General features: G+C 48.2%; 1 pseudogene; it reads left to right on the top strand.

The window, feature by feature from the left end:
• Nucleotides 1–1,587: 1,587 nt before the first annotated feature.
• On the top strand, nucleotides 1,588–8,410 carry LOC136652196 (zinc finger protein 665-like; annotated as a pseudogene).
• The last annotated feature ends 2,983 nt before the right edge of the window (nucleotides 8,411–11,393 follow it).

The raw sequence follows: 11,393 nt of genomic DNA, 5'->3' as shown, positions 1-11,393 counted from the left end.
CTGGAGTGCATTTCTGTAGGGTGTGATCTGGTACATAGGAAGAGAAGGTAAATGAGAACTGGGGGTGTGTGGGTGGGAGGTGGAAAATGGGGAGGGAGAAGCAAGACATTTCATGACTTTGATTTGGAAAAATGAAGAAGCAGAGAAATGGCAGAGATGGGTAACAGGTGCCAGGAATTCTCAAACTCAACACCCATTTTCTAGTCCAATTAATGATCAAACTTGTTTCCACTGGCAACTCATTAAACATACCAGATGCCTAGTATGGTCTGTGGGTTGCATTGCAGTCTAGGGTTTTAAGTGAGCAATTAGATATTTGAATGCTGATGAGACCCAGGTTCAAATCCCTATTTAGCCATGAAGCTTTGTGGGTGGCCTGAGGCAATTAATTATCTCTCAGTCTAATGAACCTTGGAGATAAACAGAGATGAGGCATTCTGAGTCGTTGGGATGGGGCTGGAAAAATAATCAAAAGGCCTCCTCTTTCAATTGGTCTACACAGCAAACATTCGTAATTACCACCTTGTGAAATCAAGAGATGGGCGAGAGAAAAAAATAGTATACTTTATGAAACAGCTATGATGGTCTTTTATATTGTTCCTTGTTCCATAAATGAGCCTACTCACACCAATTTTTAACATATGTCAGGCAATTGAGAAGTCTATACTGTACATGCCAACTCCCATCCTGTGGAAGGAGGGTGGTATATATCTACTAGTATATAGTAGATCCACTTTCAGATGTATGATACAACCACAAATGGTATTTCAGTGTGTCTGAAATGCTGTCTTTTGATCTATACAGACCACAACAGTGAAGCACTAGAAATACACAACATGAGAGGGCGGTGCAGGGGGTAAATTGTACCCAGGGTCAGAAAGGGGACCCATGTGTCAAAGGAAGGGGCCTGAAAATGTTTTTTACAATTTCCAATCTCCCCAAGGCCCATGAGAAGGGATATAGGTGATCAGAGGTGTACCGCCCCGTGGCAAAACATGGCACATGCCATAAGGCACATCTTATGGTGCCATCGATGGAGGTTGCCAGAGCATGCACAACTGCTTTCCATCAGAAGGCAGTTGGAGCGCATGTGCCCTGTTGGTAACTGGTCAGGCAAAATTGCCAGGATGGCTGCTGAGTGCGTACTCATGCTCCAACTGCTTCCCCTTTGGGAAGTACGAGCGCACTGATGATGTCATGACGCTGTGTGGCACCAGAAGCCCTGGGTAGGCCACTGTAGGGGATACATTGTACCTGGGCCTGGGGTAAAAAAGGGCCCTGGGAGCCAAATAAGGGGAACCATATATTATGCGAAGACTAGTATTCACATTTTGGATAAGCCTATGTAGTTTTATATATTGTAATTTAGTACCCTAAAGGGGGCCAAAAGAAGCTTTGCACCTTCTGATACAATTCATCTCAAATGCCCTGCATTTCCCCATCCACAAGAAGAGCAGCCTTTTGCAGGGTCTGTGGGGAAAGAGACCTGGAGACAAGTGGGAGGCAAGCAGCCTGCTCTGGCCAAGACCATCCTTGTGTTCTTCAAGGCCTCCTGGGCTCTGCACCAGAGAGAGGCAGGCAGGACAAATGACGGGTTGTGCAGGAGAGACGGAAGGTCAGTGGCACATACAGATTTGTTAGTGTTGTGCAGTGGGGCTGTGGCGCCTCAGGACTCCATTTCCCAACAGGCCCTGCTGTGATTGGGGACTTGGGCCCTGGAAGGAGGGAGGCCTTGCCAGAGGGCTGGGAAGGAGGGAGTCAGGTGGCCTGAGCCCAGAGAGAGAGGAAGGCCTGGCAGCAGGTGGGTGGAGGAGGCCCAGGGAGGACTGGGAGTGGCAGGCTCTGGATGGGAAAGTGGAGCTGAGGCTGCCCTGGGGAGGCCGAGAGGAAGGGCCTGCTGGACTCTCCTTCTGCCCCTGGGCCAGGTTGGACTCAGCCACAGCCCCTGGCTCAGGACCTCCTGCAGCCCCCTTGGGGAACCCTGATCTTATCCCCCAAGTGACCCCACCAGGACTTGCCTTCCTGTCCACCCCTCTGTTCCTCTGAGCCAGAAACCAGAGTGGTTGCTGGAACCCCCCAGTGTCTGCAGAGAGGCAGAGCTCCTGCCCCCCCCCCCCAGCCAGGGCTGCCTCTGCACTGGAAGCCAGGCAGCTTCTGGCCATCAGGACTCAGAGCCATCCAGAGGCTTCTCCAGGATCTGCCATCTCCTCTGCAGCATCCCCTGAACTGGTGGGAGGGAATTCAGGCCTTGCAGGAGGCAGGAACACAAGGGCAGAAACACTCAGACTGTCCTCCATTCTCTTCCTGCAGAGAAGCAGCATCCAGAGCAAGGCAGACCTTCCTCAGGAACAGAAATGGCTGCTGCTCCTCCAGGCCAGGTGAGGAAGGTCTGCAGGGAGCAGCTCTTGGGCTTCTCCTGCTGTCTCATTCTGAGCCACAGCCTCAGTCTGGACTGTCTGTTTCCTTCCTATTAACACCCCTGACTTTCTCCATTCCCTGCAACCCCAAATCCTCCCCTCCTTCTCCAGGGTCCCCTGGAAAGTCCAGCTGATCTACTCGCATCCCTTCTCCCCCTGCAGTCTCCCCCTCTCTGCTCTTCTTCCCAGGAGTTCCTCTCTCCTCCCCCTCCTTTTCTCCTCCTTCTGGCTGATTTCCTTAGGACTCCACTGAGTGTGCATGTTGGTGATCAGGGGCCCTCTGGATAGTTTCAGAGTGACTGAGACAGAGTAAAGGATCCAAGTTGGAATCCCATTTTTAGCACTTTCTTTAGCACTTTTTAGAAAACACAATCTTTAGCATTTTCAGTAAACTTTGATGCACCTTAATTCTTGGTGAAGTGCATAGAGTTGCCATTATTTTGAACGCGAGAACTCTGCACGCCATTGCTTTCCCCTTTGTGTGCGCATGTTACATGTTTTTTTAAAAAGCACAGTCAGTAACATAGTGCAGACACTCAAGTGGGCAGAAACCCTCCGAGACAAGTGTCTGCTGCAGTCAGAGCAGCAGAAAATGACATAATGTTTTTTAAAGTGGGGATTATAATGTGTGAAGCAACTACACAATGAACCAGGTTCTCAGTATTGGATATGCTTTCCTGGGAATGCATATCATTGGAAGCAGTTGGTCTTCCTTTTGGGTTTGCATGCATAGGATTGTGGTGTTACTTTTGGAACTGGAATGGAAGGAAACGACCCTCTAAGCCTCCTTTCAGGAAACTTGGGAATCTTCACTGGAGTTGGAAGCCCAAAAATGGACATTCAAAGTTGAGAGGGAATGTGTGTGAGAAAGTGTTTTCATACTTAGAAATGTTCTCCCTTTCATGGAAACTGGAATGCACTTATCCTTCTGGACTGACTTGTCAATAGAACATTTCTCCTTTTTCTTTCAGAGCCCAGTTTCATTTCCAGAGGTGGCTCTGTATTTCAGCAATGAAGAGTGGGATCTACTGACTCTATACTAAAGGCAGCTCTATGAAGCAGTGATGGTAGACAATCATGAAAACGTGGCATTTGTAGGTAAGGAGGATCATCTAGCCCTTGACTGATGCCTCTAGCAGGAACCTCTGCTCCATTAGATGTTGCCAAGGGGAGTTGGTGGCCAGGCTGCATGACCTGAGCATGGCTGCTGCAACACCTGATGGCCCCTCATCCTCCCCTTCTGGCCAGCCCAGATCTCAATCTCTTGATGAGGAGGGTACCTAGGGACATGGTACCATAAATTAGCGGGAGGTCCCTTGGCTAAGTGCACTGTAAACAACATACCAGTAAAACAGTGTTTCCCAACCTGGGGTTCATGTATCCCCAGAGGCACACAACAGGACCTGTAGGGGTACTTGAAAAAGAATGGTATAATGGCAGAAAAAGACAGGTAGTGTTCCAGAATGCCTTGCAGGGCCAGCAAGGCATGAAGGGAGGTAGTTAGTTGGCTGTGAAAACCTCACCAATAGCTAGTTTTTGGTCACCAATTCATGTATGAACCAGTGATTGAAAACCAGCACAGTAAAAAAGCTGAAACATAATATGGAAAGTGATCAATCACCCAGAATTTCTCAGGACACTTCTGGTGCAAAACAGTGCAAAGGCAGAGTCTTCTGTTCTTCAAAGATAAAAAGAGAAAATACTGTGATGAATACATGAAGTCTAGGCTTTCATATAGAAGAGATGAGGGCTTATATTATTAATTACAATCATTTTGCTAATATGAAGGATACAGTTTATGGGAATAGGCTGCCAAAGGATATGCAAGTGAAAAAGGTTGGAAACCACTGCAGAAGAACCATGAATCAAATCCACCTTTAAGGTGTGTTAAGCCCAAAGCTCTACATATAACATACAACTTAAAGCACATAACTGGGAGTGTGCAATTCAATTCACAGCAGAGAGATGAGATATTTGCAATCCTTTTATTTAGAAATAGACCCACTGCTTTCCAAGGGTGTTATTTGTAAGTAATGGTGCCTGGGACTTTGTTTCAAATGGAAAGAAGGATCTCATCCTGGTGTTGAAAAGGAGACCTCTGCTAAATGCAAGCATTTGCAAAATGGAATAAAAGGAGGAGAATAAAAGGTTAAATTTGGCTGGAATTTCCCATGGCAGTAACCATAGAAATAAATAGCCCTCTAATGATCTCTGAATTGCTTCTAATGATCAAGCAGTGAAGAACTGCCCTTGAAACACAATTGCTTGAAACAAAACTCAGGACAGGACAGAGTTGAAAAGCTCTGCCCTCTTATCGACCTCAGAGATAAGACAAAGTGATAATTTCAGCTTGATTACTTGGCAAAAATTTTCTTTACTATAGGCAAGTATCTACGGTAAGCATGTGACCAAAGAACTAGTATCTATCAGGTATGCCCGCTGGTCCTCTAAGTGCCTGTGTCTCCAGAGCATATGTGTTACCAGTATCAAAAAGATGACTTACTCGACCCTTCTGTTTTTTCCCCTTTCCTCATCTGTCTGCCTTGTGGCTGCCTCGTGGATCATTCATTGACCCACTCAAAATGTTGGCAACCTTCAGTTTCGAAAGACTATGGTATCGCGCTCTGAATGGTGGCTCTGGAACAGCGTCTAGTGTGGCTGAAAAGGCTGATTCGGGGACAGTCCCTTCCACTAGCGCTCCATTAACCCACTAGCGCCCCATTAATTGACCCACTAGCGCCCCATTAAGTTTGACCCACAATTGACCCACTAGCGCCCAATTAAGGTTGACCCACAATTGACCCACTAGCGCCCCATTAAGCATGTCTTTTCTTCTCCCCCTTCCTTCCCACTACTCAGGTTTTCCCCCCCCAGCTCTCCCGGGTAAGCCTCGAAATTTTCCTTCATCCTTCTCTCCTCATTCTTTTCAGCTTCTATGCTTACAAAAATATGCTGCTTTTCTCTCCTTTTTAAGGATTTTCTCATCTGTCTTCTCCTCTAGAGATAGCAATCACTTATGTTTGGGGCAGCGGTTTTTAAACTCTCTTGGAGAGTTTGAACTGCTCTAAGTCCTTGCGGGGACGGGGGGGGAGGCAGCAGGGGCGGGGGGAAAGCAGTGATGCGATCCCCAGGATCACGCCGCTCAGGGGGCTGCAAGGGCTTGGCTGCACTTACCAGAGCCTCCTGCAGCCTCCTGGGGGTGCAGGGAGCCCTGCGCAACCTTCTGCAGGGCTCCCTGAAGTTTTGAAAGCGAAAGTGGAGCAGTTGCGCCCCACCTCAGCAAAACTGGAAGTGGAGCGCGATTGCTCCACATCCACTTCTTCAGCTTCAGGGAGCCCTGCAGAAGGTCGCGCAGCACTTCCTGCACCCCCAGGAGGCTGCAGGAGGTTCTGGTAAGTTTGTGACATCATCAGAGTAAAAGTTTCCCAGCTGCCCCTCTGCTTGCCCTCTTCCTTCTGAATCATTAAGCTGTGCCACTGGCCACTGCACAGGGTCCTAAGATACCAAAGAAATTTCCCCTGTGCACACTTGTTTATGTGTATCTGAAAAGCACACCCGGTAATAGTCTACAGCAGGGGTGACCAAACCCCAGCCTGGGGGCCACTTGCGACCCTCGAGGACTCCTAATCTCGCTTGTGGGGAGCCCGCAGTCTCCAATGAGCCTCTGGTTCTCTGGAGACTTGCTGGAACCCACGCTGGCCCGACGCAACTGCACTCAGCATGAGAGCGACTGTTCAACCTCTTGTGTGAGCTGTGGGATGAGGGCTTCCTCCACTGCTTGCTGTTTCATGTATGTGATGCAGGGAAGAATAAAGGCCTTTTATAGGCCTTGAGCTATTGCAAGACCTTCATTAATTCATATAAATTCAATCTCTAATATATTCATTTATGTAAATTTATGAAAATTTATCCAAATTTGAAATTAAATTAATTCTTTTTTTTCCTGGCCCCCAACACAGTGTCAGAGAGATGATCTGGCCTTCCTGCCAAAAAGTTTGGCTACCTCTGGTCTATAGCAGTGCCTACAAGAGACAGTGATGGCCTAGATCTGGAACAAACAAACCTAATCGAGACAGTGCAGATGGTCTATTTCTTATTCCTCCTCTCTCGTTGTGGCCTTTATTTTTCTTGAGATTCCTTTAAATTTAAAGGAGCAAAACATCATATTGATAGGGGTGCTTGAAAATGGTTCTATTTCATTGCAGATTTTGTGATTTGAAAGGCATAAAGAAATGTTACGTGTTTTTATTCCGAGTTCTCATTCCAAGTTCTCATTTTTATTAATTTTAAACATTTTAAAAGTGTACACAGGTGATATGGGTGGTAGAGTGTTAGCAGATAGTGCCACAGTATTATTTCTAACTGGAAAAGTAATTATTTTAATTTCTGGAAAATGTCTTAAACACCAAAATGTGGTGTTTTTATTCAGATATTTTAAACACAAAATGGTGGTGGTTTCTGTTTTTATGTGTAATAACAAAACAACAACAACAACCCTCTACATATTGATGAAGCCACTTGTATTTAAAGGTTGCTGTACCTTTCCTGGGCCCCAGTTCTGGTGAGACAAAACTGATTTTTGGGATTTCCTCAACTAGCTGCAGTTTCTTCCTTGGGGTCTTACTACATTTTGCTTATTTCAACAGCACCGTTTTGGAACCAGATTGGAAGAGAGAGGAAGCAGGCTCATCCTGCACAGCAAAGAGCCCACACAGGGGAGAAGCTCTATAAATGCAAAGACTGCAGAAAGACATTCAGTCAGAGTAGTGTACTTAAGATCCACCAGAGAAATCACAGGGGGGAGAAACCTTATAAGTGCCAGGAGTGTGGAAAGAGCTTCAGATATAGTAGTCATCTTATGAGCCATCAGAGCACACACACAGGGGACAAACCCTCTAAGTGCCAGGAGTGTGGAAAGAGCTTCAGATGGAGTGATACATTTAAGATCCACCAGAGAACCCACACAGGGGAGAAACCCTATCAGTGCCAGATGTGTGGAAAGAGCTTCAGTCAGAGTGGTAATCTTAGGAGCCACCAGAGAACCCACACAGGGGAGAAGCCCTATAAGTGCCAGGAGTGTGGAAAGAGCTTCAGTCAGAGTGGTGCATTTAAGGTGCACCAGAGAATTCACACAGGGGAGAAGCTCTATAAGTGCCAGGAATGTGGAAAGAGCTTCACAGACAGCAGCAGCCTTATACTCCATCACAGAACCCACACAGGGGAGAAACCCTTTAAGTGCCAGGAATGCAGAAAAGCCTTCAGTCAAAGTGTAGTCTTAGGAGCCACCAGAGAACCCTCACAGGGGAAAAACCCTCTAAGTACCAGAAGTGTGGAAAAAGCTTCACTTACTGCAGCAGCCTTATACACCATCACAGAATCCACAGAGGGCAGAAGACCTATAAGTGCCAGGAGTGTGGAAAGAGGTTCATATGGAGTTGTCAACTTATGAGCCACCAGAGAATCCACAAGGGGGAGAAGCCCTGTATGTGCCAGGAGTGTGAAAAGACCTTCTGTAGCATCAGCAACCTTACACTCCATCACAGAAGCCACATAGGGGAGAAACCCTAAAAGTGCCAAGAGTGTGGAAAGACCTTCAGTCAGAGCAGTCATCTTATGACACACCAGAAAACCCACATGGAGGGGAAACCCTATAAGTGCCAGGAGTGAAGAGCTTCAGATTGCATGGTCATGTTATGAGTCACCAGAGAACCCACATGGGGGAGAAACCCTATAAGTGCCAGGAGTGTGGAAAGAGCTTCACAGACTACAGAAGCCTTATATTCCATCACAGAACCCACACAGGGCAGAAACCCTGTAAGTGCCAGGAGTGTGAAAAGAGCTTCAGTGTCAGCAGCAACCTCATACTCCATCACAGAATCCACACAGGGGCAAAACCCTACAAGTGCCAGGAGTGTGGAAAGACCTTCAGTTGGAATTATTATCTTATGAGCCACCAGAAAACGCACTCAAGTGAGAAACCTTATGCATCTTAGGAGTGTTGAAAGTGTTTTTGTACTTAATAACGCAACAAAAGTTGAGTCCCTTTTGGCCTCATAATTGATGTTTGAAAAATTCCTGATATTCCTGCAGTGTTGGTTTGAAATGTCGACAAAGTTTCCTGTTTGTTCTTGTTTTTCAAAAAATAAAATTTGTCAAAATTGCCCTGTCATTATTTTCTAGAGTCTGTGGACTAGCCTTGCTCTTCCTTTCCTTGATTGGAAGGTCTTCTGGAGGCCAAAGGGATTTCACTAATAAGACTCTTGGCTCCTCACTGAGATCTTTGAAGGGGAGGGGATGGCTTCATTGTCCAGGTTTCCAGCTGAACGAGAAAGACCTGCAGCTCAATCCTGACTGCATGTCAGAATTCCGACCTTGGAGGGTCACAAACATGTCGTAAGGCTTGTTTGCACCTCCTCACGAGCAAGCTGCGCCAGCACATGGAGGCTGAATCCAGCCTGTGTGGCGGCTTGCGTGGCGAGCATTGCATTGGCTGAGCTGGGCTGATGCAAGGCTCTGGGGTGGGTAGAGGAAGTGGGAGAGAGATCTTCTATGGTGGGGGGAGGGCAGGCAGTGGGCGGCTCCAGGGGTGGGTGGGGAGTGGGAGGTGGGGCTGGTATCCAGCACTTATGCTGGATCCCAACTCTCATTCCTGGGGAGTTCGGAGTGGCCTCAGGAGGTGGCACAAGTCCGAGAAGACCCATAGGTGTCAGCGTGCCTTACCTGGAGGTAAGGGAAAAAGTTTCCCCTTTCCTCTGGCTGAGCTGTTTTGGGCTCTTATCCCTCACTGGATACAGCAAAAGTCTCTTGGCTTGCCTGTTCCAGCGCAGGGTAGGATTGGGCCCTTAGGCTCTCTACTTATTTCTCTGACATTATATTCTGAAGCTGCTGGACATTTATATCTCAGTCGTTCCCCCAAGTTGGTTTCCAGCACCAATCACTGATACAGTGAACCCTGGCTGCAAGATGGTGGTGCCACCTGGTTTGTCAGACTACCCTTGTGAGAGACATTGATTACGTTCAGCGCAGTCCTATCTTGCGCTGTAACAGGCTGGCCAGGAGTCCTGCGCTGTATCCAGTGCAAGATTGGGGCCAGAATTGACTCAGTTGGAGGCAAGGGGAAACTTCCCTTTACCCTTGGGTAAGCCACCACAGCCCTAATGGGTCTCCTTGGACCTGCGCTACCTCAGGAGGTGATGCAAGTCAGAGGAGAATGGCATGGCTGGAGCTGCTTCATACTGCTTGGGGAATGGGGTTGGAATCTGGCATATCTGCCGGGTTTCAGCCCTGCCTCCTGCTTCCCCCCTGTCTGCCCACCCCCTGGAACACCCTCCCCCGCCCCAGAATACCTCCCTCCCGCCTCCTCCCTGCCCTCCCCAGACTGCTGCTTCAGCCAAACGTGGCCTGTGCGGCCTTCCCTCTCCATGTTGGCGTGGAGGCTGGATGTGGCTGGCACTTTTTGGCACGTTTGCGACCCTCCTGGACCAGTGCAAGGGACTTGCTCCATCCTGACTAGTAGTTAGGATTGTGCCCATAAGGATTTGGGGAAAATGAACACGCAAAGAACATCTTTTATATATCCCCAAATAATAAATCCAAATCCTAGAAACATGTCTGGTTATGATCCCCCAGCTTGCCATGCCCTGATCAATATGTAAGCATTCCCCTAAAATTCAATCAATACTGGGGGCCAGTATATGCTTTGTGATCTAGGAGTGAACTAGAGACCTCGTTTGTACTTCATTCTCGGGTCTCCACACAGAACTGTTCTGCAAAGCTTGGCAGGCTGTCTTCAGGATGGTAGCGATCACAGTGCTTTCTCTGTTTTCTCTTGCAACTTCCCTCTGTCAGTCCTTCCTCCCTTCTCAGTAGCCATGGGGAAGGGACTAAACCCTTCTTCCTAACCCTAACTCTTCTTCCCCCAAATCATTCCCTTTTCCTTTCTTACCAGTGCACCAAATACAAGCACATAGATGCTGACAGCACAATCTAGGAATACACGCAACCCTACTAATTCAGATAACTTTTACTGCATTGTTCCTGAGCCTAATGATGAAGTACCTTTTGATATTTGTTCTTTTTCATTAAAGCTAATGGCCCAATCCTATTGAATGCAATTCTGTTGTGCAGAACACGCATTCCAGCAGCATAACAGGCTTCTGGGCAATCTCAAATGCAATATGGTGGAGTGCATGTGCTGGACACTGCCGGAGGCAGTGAGTGGTCAGCTCCGTGTACTGATGGACACAGGATGCTGGCTGCCCCAGGTAGGATTGGGAAGGGGCTGGAGGGAGGTGGGAAGGGGTGAAAGGGGGTGGGTGGGTGGAACTAGGCGACGGGCAGGGAGGAGGGCAGCTTGGGCCCAAGAAGGGGAAAGTGCCAGCTGTGCTCACTGCATCTCAAGCCCTACCTCAGGCCTACCTTTGCAGGTCCACACAGTTATGCACGGGTGATATTGTTGGTGTAGGTCCAAGTTGACACATCAGACTGGCAGGGGCTTACCCCAGGGAAGGGAGCAAATGTTTCCTTCCCCCCAAGGAGCCCTTCAGAGGCCAAAACTCCATGCAGCAAATGCCACGTTGTCGCCTCTGCATTGCCACATTGATACAACCAGCGACAGATTCCTTAGCAGGGAGCTTTTTCATTATGCCATAATCACTTCTCTTTGGAAGGGCAGAACTGACCATCCTGTATTTAGTTCCAGAGAACATTTATGAAATAGATCCTCAATGCTGCTCCCTGGTCCCACTTTAGGGCTGTGATATTCAGACTGGGGCATTGCGACGCCCCAGCCTGAGGGCCCTGGCCTCTGCCCCCTTAAGGTGCGGGGGAAGGCAGCAATGCGATCCTGGGGATTGCATTGCTAACAGGGCTGAAGGGACTGGGATGCACTCGCCAGTCCCAGCAGCAGCCTTCCTGGGGTGCAGGGAGCCCTGCGCAAGCACCTGCAGGGCTCCCCAGGTGGTTTGAAGTGAAAGT

This window comes from Tiliqua scincoides, chromosome 5 (genome assembly GCF_035046505.1).
Source record: "Tiliqua scincoides isolate rTilSci1 chromosome 5, rTilSci1.hap2, whole genome shotgun sequence".
NCBI lineage: Eukaryota > Metazoa > Chordata > Lepidosauria > Squamata > Scincidae > Tiliqua > Tiliqua scincoides.
The sequence above is the reverse complement of the archived record's forward strand: the minus strand, read 5'-3'. Positions and strand labels throughout refer to the sequence as shown.